Here is an 8,103-nt window from a genome sequence, read left to right on the forward strand (position 1 = left end):
AACTACATATTCATTAGGCTGGACTTCTCCTTCAATGGAGTTGGTCCTAATTAGCTGGGGGAGTTATTGATAGGATTGATACATCATATAATTTCCGTGGTCTTAGGCAATTATATTGCACAGCGTAAGTTGAGCGATGAAGATGACGTATCATGACGACATAGATCATAATTAGTCATGGCCGCCAAGCCTGGCACCTTCAAACGCAAGACCCGAATTCACAAAGGAGGTTTGTCGACAACATTATGTGCGTCAAATGACGCGTTTTGACGCGTTTCAAACCAAGGTTTGTACAACAAAGTTTGTATAACATTAGTTTAAAACGCGTCGAACCGCGTCATTTAGTGCACATAAACCTAGGTTTGTCGACAAACCTCCTGCCCAGCAAATGCCGTATTATCTATATTGATCCCAACGGAAGACTCGCCGAATCAGTAGATATTGCAAACAGCACCATATATGAACAAATTTCGGGCATCTGCTAAACGCGGACTCGCTCCGCGGTCTACAACACGTGAATTCTTCTTTGAAAATGCGCTAAGTGTGCAAAGAAATGCTCATACAATGAAAAGAAACTTTGATTTCACATCAGCTCGGGTGGAAATCACATATTCAATTACTGTTCTTTCCATTGAAACCAATTTCGAAGTGATTTGTTCACTGGAAATTAGGGCCTTTTCGTCTTCAAAAGGGGACAACAATCATTTACTTTGTGAATTCTCTATGGAGGTCACGTGAAAATCCGCCCTTTTATTAATTCACTGGGGTTGTGTTGGGCGCCAAAACAGAGGATATGTAATCACCTACCGTCTGATGTAACACATAATTTGATTGGTTGTCGAGAAATTAGGGCCAATTTCAATCCAATAAAAAGAAGCTTTCTGAAATTTACGCATCGACCTCCGTAATTTATGCATTGTGCGTAGCGAAGTTTTTACACAGCGGACAATGAGGCTTACACACCGTGCTCGCAGCCGTGCGTATTTCGACCACCACATTTGACTCAGCTCCGCGGCGATGGAAAAGACACATTTTATGTTGATTTCAGCAATTTACTGAAGGGAATTTAGATATTATGGACGATCTTTTACAAAAAAGGTGTGTAGGGATTAGATTATATCTTCCACGAGACACTGAATTCTTTAGTTTTCCTGAAATTTAGCAAATTAATGACACTCTGAACTCGCTTTATGAGCAGAGATCTAAATATTCATGGTCGATCTGGTAGTGAAGGAATCGCGTATTCATATTGCAGGGTGATCCCGCCCATCTTAGACGGAGGGATTACAATGGACTCATGCATTAATGTGCATCTGCATCTACTAGACTAACATATATACTTTCCTGATTTTTTTTTTTTTTTTTTCGGGAGAAGAAGAGGGAAGAGAGAGACAGAGCATGGACATGGACAGAGAGAGAGAGAGTTGACAAGTCACGCTCGCACAGCGGTGTTGACATTCACACTCTCACCAGTTTTCTACGATAAACCCCTATTTCATAAAAATCGACGAGTCAGGCACCTTGGTGTTTCGCTCTAGTGCACTCGATTGTTCGTCGTCTGTGTGGGAGATACACAAAATGCCTCATTGATCTTTTGGCCGAATGTGGGTCAAATTTGTTCATATGAGTGCTCACGACATGATTACTCAGCTACAAGAACAACAGATTTTGAAAAGGTTGGACGAAAAATGTAATAATCGCCATTAAATTTTGAACAAAAAAAAAGCTTGGTATTCCTACTCTAGTCTTATCATGATAATAGTTTTTAACATTATTATTGTTTTATTACTATATAATAGAAATAGTAGTAGTAATAGTAGTAGTGGTAGTAGTTGTAGTAGTAGAAGTAGTGGTAGGTGTAGCCTTTTAAATACTACAAGACAAGACTCTGGGGGGGGGGGGAGCATATTATATACAAGATAGAGTTGTATAGAGAGACAACGCGCACGGGACTGGCAAAACGCCGCCTTCATTTCGGTTGTCATTGCTGGAGAAGCAAGAGTGAAATGATTTAACAAATGCTCTTCTGGCAGCCTTCAAAAAACAAACGGGCTAGAGGTTAAACAGCAGTTAAAACAAAAAAAAAAGAACTTGTCTTTCGAGGGCAGGCCACTCCTAAAGATCATGGAGACTAGAACTGAATTGAAATGGAGCAGTGCGAGTCCGTTTCATTTTCTAGTAATAGTCATTATTTTCATCCTTTCATTTTTTCCCCGCAGGTGTTGGCCTGTCAATGACCTACATGCCCACAACTATTGCACTGAATGATTTCTTCAGAGAAAAGTTTGTTTTGGTGAACACAATCACGCTGTACGGCTACACCGCTGGATCCATGCTGCTCCCTATTGTAATGGAAAGGTCATTCGAAGCGTATGGCTATGTAGGTGCGTTTATTATCCTTGGCGGTATCGCTTTTAACCTTGTCGCGTGCGGTGCAACAATAAACAAGGCACCAAGAAACGCAGCTACAGATGGAGGCAACAGTTATAACGAAGTGAATGAGAAACAGAAGTGTCTCTCTGAAGGAGAATCCTCGAAGCAAACAGAAAGCATCCATTATCAGGAGGAGGATGAGGAAGAAGAAAAAGAGGAGGAGGAGGAGGAGGAAGAGGATAGTGAAGAGTGCGTCTTGGAGGAAAGACGTTTGATTCAAAACGAGAGACGTAATATCAATAAACAGGACACATCATCGAATGCGCGCTCATCTTGGACAAGCTCCGTCTTTCAAACCGGCAAACCTTCCTGTGGACTATTAAACGAACCACTCTTTCTCTTCGCCATCCCGATTCATTTCTTGTTAATATTCTCCACTTATGCGTGGATGCTGTTTCTGGTCCCCCACGCTGTACACCTGGGAATCCCTCCTTCCAAAGCAATCTTCCTCTCCACAATTGGCGGCATAGGTGGCATCATCGGTCGGACCATGTTAATCATCCTCGTCGGCAAAGGCATCAATGTTTATGTCGTCTACATCGCCATAGGTCTCATCGGCACGGCATCATTTCTGCTGGACTTCATCAGTTCTGCTTACGCGGTGCGTGCTACCTTGGCTTTTGTCCAGGGTTTCTCCTTCTTCATCGAGGATGCTATTTTGTCCAGTTTATTCAAAGATGCAGTCTTTGACAATCGGAATTTTAACATGGCCGTGGCTCTCGGTTTATTCGCGGGAGGACTGGGGGCGACATGTGCAGGAACAGTTTCAGGTGAGTAATTCATAGCCAGCTTCTTTTTATTAAACATGATGAACCTTTGAGAAATCAACTTAAGTTCAATACCTCATTGTATATATTGCCATTATAAATCATTTTCGGATTATGGACTGACAGCATCAATGCTTTGGACTGGATTGCTGTTTGAGCAGCTAAATAGAAAATTTGAAGACAGAAAGTTATAGAGAAACCAGTGTCTCAAGTTCAATTTCCTTGTCGCTCTGCGGCCTCTATTAAGTTAAGAGACGTAGGTAGATTATCTAGTCAGGCCTAATCATACATTTCAAAAGATGACGCACGAGTCTAGTTTAAATTGCCTTAGCTTGATTTTCTCAAAGCTCTTGGTAATCATGTTTAGTAGTACTATTCCGTCACTATCAGTAAACATTTAAAATTATGTGTGGTATTGTGAATGGAAATTGTAAAGCGTGTTCACTGGTCACACAACATAACTCTCTTTTAATTTAGCTACGAGGAAGCAAGGTCACACTGGCAATAAAATACATGATAACAAGAATTTCCTTTTCGTTATTTTATTGAGGTACTGACCTGTACACTAAACACTTGCAAGGTGTTGTCATGCTAGTGAATAAATGATTCAGAATACGAATCACATAAATGAGAATCAAAGATAATGCACGGAGTTTAAATGGTCATGTAATGAGATGGACATGGATAAATGGAATGACATGAATAAAAGCTTACGACTGATAGAAATGGCGTCGAAAGTCCAATGAAGATTATGACGGGTAACACGAAGGAAGGTGCTCACGCGATGATGGTGCGGAGGCTTGATGGCGGAGATGTTGCTTCGTTGTCGTGGCTGAAGAGCCGTGAAGAATCTCAACGCTGACGCTCGTGATGATGATGATGATTATGAAGCTCACAGGCGAGAAGGCAGCTAGTCGCTCGATGTCGGAGGCCAATGTTGAAATGTGGACATCAAAGCCGGTGGTGATGAAGGGCAGAGGGTTGCTCGATGGATTAATGAGCCGGCCTTTGAAGTGAAATCATCAGAGTTGCAGTGAGTCGAACTCGTTGATGAAGGTTCAGACGAGCTACAGTGAATCGAGCTCGTGTGTGAAAAGAGCTACCGGAACGAACAAACTGGCAGCTCCCGGCGAATATCAAGAGCCATGTCGGGTCCTGATTTAAACGTTCCACTGCAGGACTGCCAACCCGTTGAAGACGGCAGAGAAAGGGTTTGCGTGCCGTAAAAGAGGTTATAGGCACGAAAGAGAATCTGCCCGGAGAGAAAATCATCAGACGTCTTGCTTGGCTCGACTGAGTTGTAAGCAGGAGTTGTTGACTCGACCGAGGATGTAATAAGCGGGAGTGAATAAAAAAATCGTGTTGTTGAAAATACGCGGGCTGAACGAGTGCACGGAACCACGATGCTCGATTGGAAGTTTAAACACACGTGCTACGAATAATAAATATAAATAAGTACCGTGATAGAAAATTATTATGTACAATATGAATGTATAATAAAAGTAAGGCGAATGAATGAGTCGCTACAAACAGGCAAAGACTTTCGTGAGTTTTAGGTGAAGAGAGTTAGCTATCGACGGCGCTTCTGTATACGAGTCATATATAGTTGAGAGAGAAAGATGCGTCTATGGAAATTGCTCTTGCTCGGTCAGGCAATTCATGTAGCCTCAAATAGTTCGAACTCTGTCACAAAGATCTACCTGGTAGGATACTAATAGGAGTTTTAAAAGGCTATGGTCGAAATTGTATTTTAGCACGCTTTGCAATTTTAATATTACAATTCCTTGACAAATACTTATGATTATGTTATGATCATTTCCTAGGTTATCTGTTTGATGTCACCCAGTCATTCACGATGGTGTTCATCATCGTCGGCTTCATTCACGCCGTCATGGTCGTTAATCTCTTCATCGTATGGATGCTCATCAAGAGGCGACGACAAGATGTCAGCTCTTATTTTGACCATTGAGGATTTAGAGGAGGAGGCAGAAACTTCTACCTATCCTCCTTCCTTTTAACATAAATAAAGGAGGTGCCCTTAACAAGTTGATACCGAACAACCGATTAATATTATAATAACTAGCTGTTTTTTTTCCATGATTATAAACTATCTGTTTTAATTGGTTTTAGTTTACATATTTAAAATGATAATGGTTATTGGTTATCTATGAGTCGGGGGTATACCCTGTAATTACTTCCGAACTTTTACTCAAGGTTTATATACTTCGCCATGTTATTGGGACATTTTGTATGTTAACTTCGGTTTCATTGACAAGACTGATAACCTTTAACGGAAAAAGAAGAAGTTTGGAACCGATTGTGACTGGCTGCCTGCCTGACACAGCAGTGGACTGATATTTTTTTCAGGTCGTTCAGGGTATTGTCAGGTTGACCTTACGCCTGGGCGCAGCTTAGTGGTTGGTTAGTAACGATTTATAATGGCTAACTGTATTCCCATGAATCTATACCATATGTTTTGTTTTTCTAGTTTACTCATTGAAAATGGCCCTGGATAATGACATGGTTAATATGCATGCATTTATCAAAACAGGGTTTTGGAAACGACACAAATATTATGATTATTCCAAACTATTTGATAAGTAACTTCTAAATTGTCTGGGTTAATAAAACTGAAATAAGCTTTCAACATTCCTTTATTCAACATACCACGCCTCAAAAACATGGTTTTTCCCAAGGTCACTTATTGAAATGTGTGAACATAACATTGACGTAATTCAAACTCGATGTCTATAGGACAAACAGGCCCGAATTCACAAAGGGGGCCTGTTGACAAACCTAGGTTTATGTGCGTCATATGACGTTTTTCGATAAGTTTCAGACCAAGGTTCAGACAAATCTTCAGACGCATCAAAACGCGTCATATAACGCACAGGTTTGTCGACAAACCTCTTTCGTGAATTCGGGCCAATGTGCAGGGCTTCTCAGAGTCCAGACCACCCGGGAGGCTTTTTTTTCCCTTCTTTTTAATCCTGAAAGGGCTGGGGCAGGATCCACCGCCCGGCCACCTATCTTTTGATACCAAGTTGATATAATTTCTACCAAAGTAAAGGCAAAATTCGATGCGTAGAATGCAGCACAAATGAACATTTCGCTATTAACATAATGAACTGTACACAATGCAGAATTGTCAATTTGTGGATATTTGTAAAGTTCATTAGTAATCTTTTGACATCTAGATATTAAATTTTATGAACTCATTCTTTGTGAGATATTCTATATTTGCTAAGTTAGATTATTTACCTGTTTTCCATGGCCGAGATTTTAAGAGTGCACCCCCCCCCCCCCCCCCTCTCTACCTGTCCCGGCTGAGAGAGTACCAACATAACCCTGCACTTTTAGGCTTAACCTGTAACAAGTCACCTTATATCGGATATAGACCCACACGTTTAAAGCAAGCCTTTTCCCTTCAGTACCGGTATATCAGTTCCAGTGGCTGATGCAGGGGGCCCAGGGCCCACCCCCCCGGAAAATATTGTTTCCCTTTTTTATGGAGATGCCCCCCGCCCCCTCCTGGCGCTCAAGTGCAGAGGGGGGGGGGTGCAATTTTTCAGATTTTCAAAGGCATCCCAACAAAAAATTGTGAACATTACCCCCCCCCCCCCCCCCCCCCCCCCCCCCTGAGCGAAATATCGGCCGGCACGATTTTCATATTTCAGTACACTAAATTCCAAATCGATTTCAAATTTGGGCCCCCACCCCTAAGAAATCCTGGATCCGCGCCTGATAAGTTCCATTACAGCAATTTTCGAGGAGTACATCATCTGAACATGTTGCCTCGATATCTTCGTCTTGCAATCACGCCATGCATACTGTATTATTTTCCTTTTTTACCAGAACTCAAGACTTTAAGGCAGCTTACTGCCGGAAAAAATGTACAACTTTTACCAACTTTTTGTCCATTTGTCAACTGCTAAATGTTATTATTCTTAAATAAATGAGCTACAATTGTTCCCCTTTATTAATATATGGCACCAAATATAACTTCATCACAAAGAAGACGAAATACCTGATGCATGGCTGATCTTCAAAGAAACGGAGTTAAGTCTTTTGTCAACTCTGTTTGTTTCTACGGCAGGCAGCCAGTAAAAAAGAACTCGTTTGATCAAATTATGGAAATGCAAGCATTTTTTAAAACAAACAGAACTTTGTTATTCCTTGCTCATTTTTCCTAATTGAGGTGTCATATGAAAGGGCAGAAATTGAACCTTCTAGAAATGTGATTTTCTTTTCGAAATGCAGATACCGCCCGTCAAATTGGTTTCCTCTCTTCAATTTTTTTTTTAATCACTCATGCGTGAAATATGCATCATAAGAGTTGCATCAAATCAAAGAGGGGGATCTAAGCTTTCGAAATATGTGTCACTTATTAATTATAATTGTGATGAAGTTATGGTAAAGCATCGATAGTTCTCGGTTTCGTTTTTTCTGGGACGCACTGTACAGTTTAGCTTACGTTGTGCCTTCTCTATCGTTTATTCTACCCGTACAATATATTGTAAAGCTTTGCATGAAATCTATTTTATAATAACTGTTGTTTTGAATTAGACAGTGCCATTTTTTTTTTTTTTTTTTTTTTTTTTTTTTTTGTAATATTCTTTATTGAATTCACTCAATAAATAATATTAATTCATACAAATTGTAATATATAACATATTGAAACCAATTACAGAGTACAAAATACAGTAATCTCAATTATATTGAATGAATTAATATTGTTATAACCCCCCCCCCCTCTATATTTTGTTCTGTGCTACTAGTATCCCTATTACATATTATAATTTATAACATATTGGAACAAAGTACAGACTATAATCAACTTAGTTATATCGAATGAATAAAGTTTGTTAAATCCCCTACCCCCGTTAAAAACAAAACCAACAAC

Source organism: Strongylocentrotus purpuratus, unplaced genomic scaffold (genome assembly GCF_000002235.5).
Source record: "Strongylocentrotus purpuratus isolate Spur 01 unplaced genomic scaffold, Spur_5.0 spur5_scaffold_20, whole genome shotgun sequence".
Taxonomy (NCBI): Eukaryota; Metazoa; Echinodermata; class Echinoidea; order Camarodonta; family Strongylocentrotidae; genus Strongylocentrotus; species Strongylocentrotus purpuratus.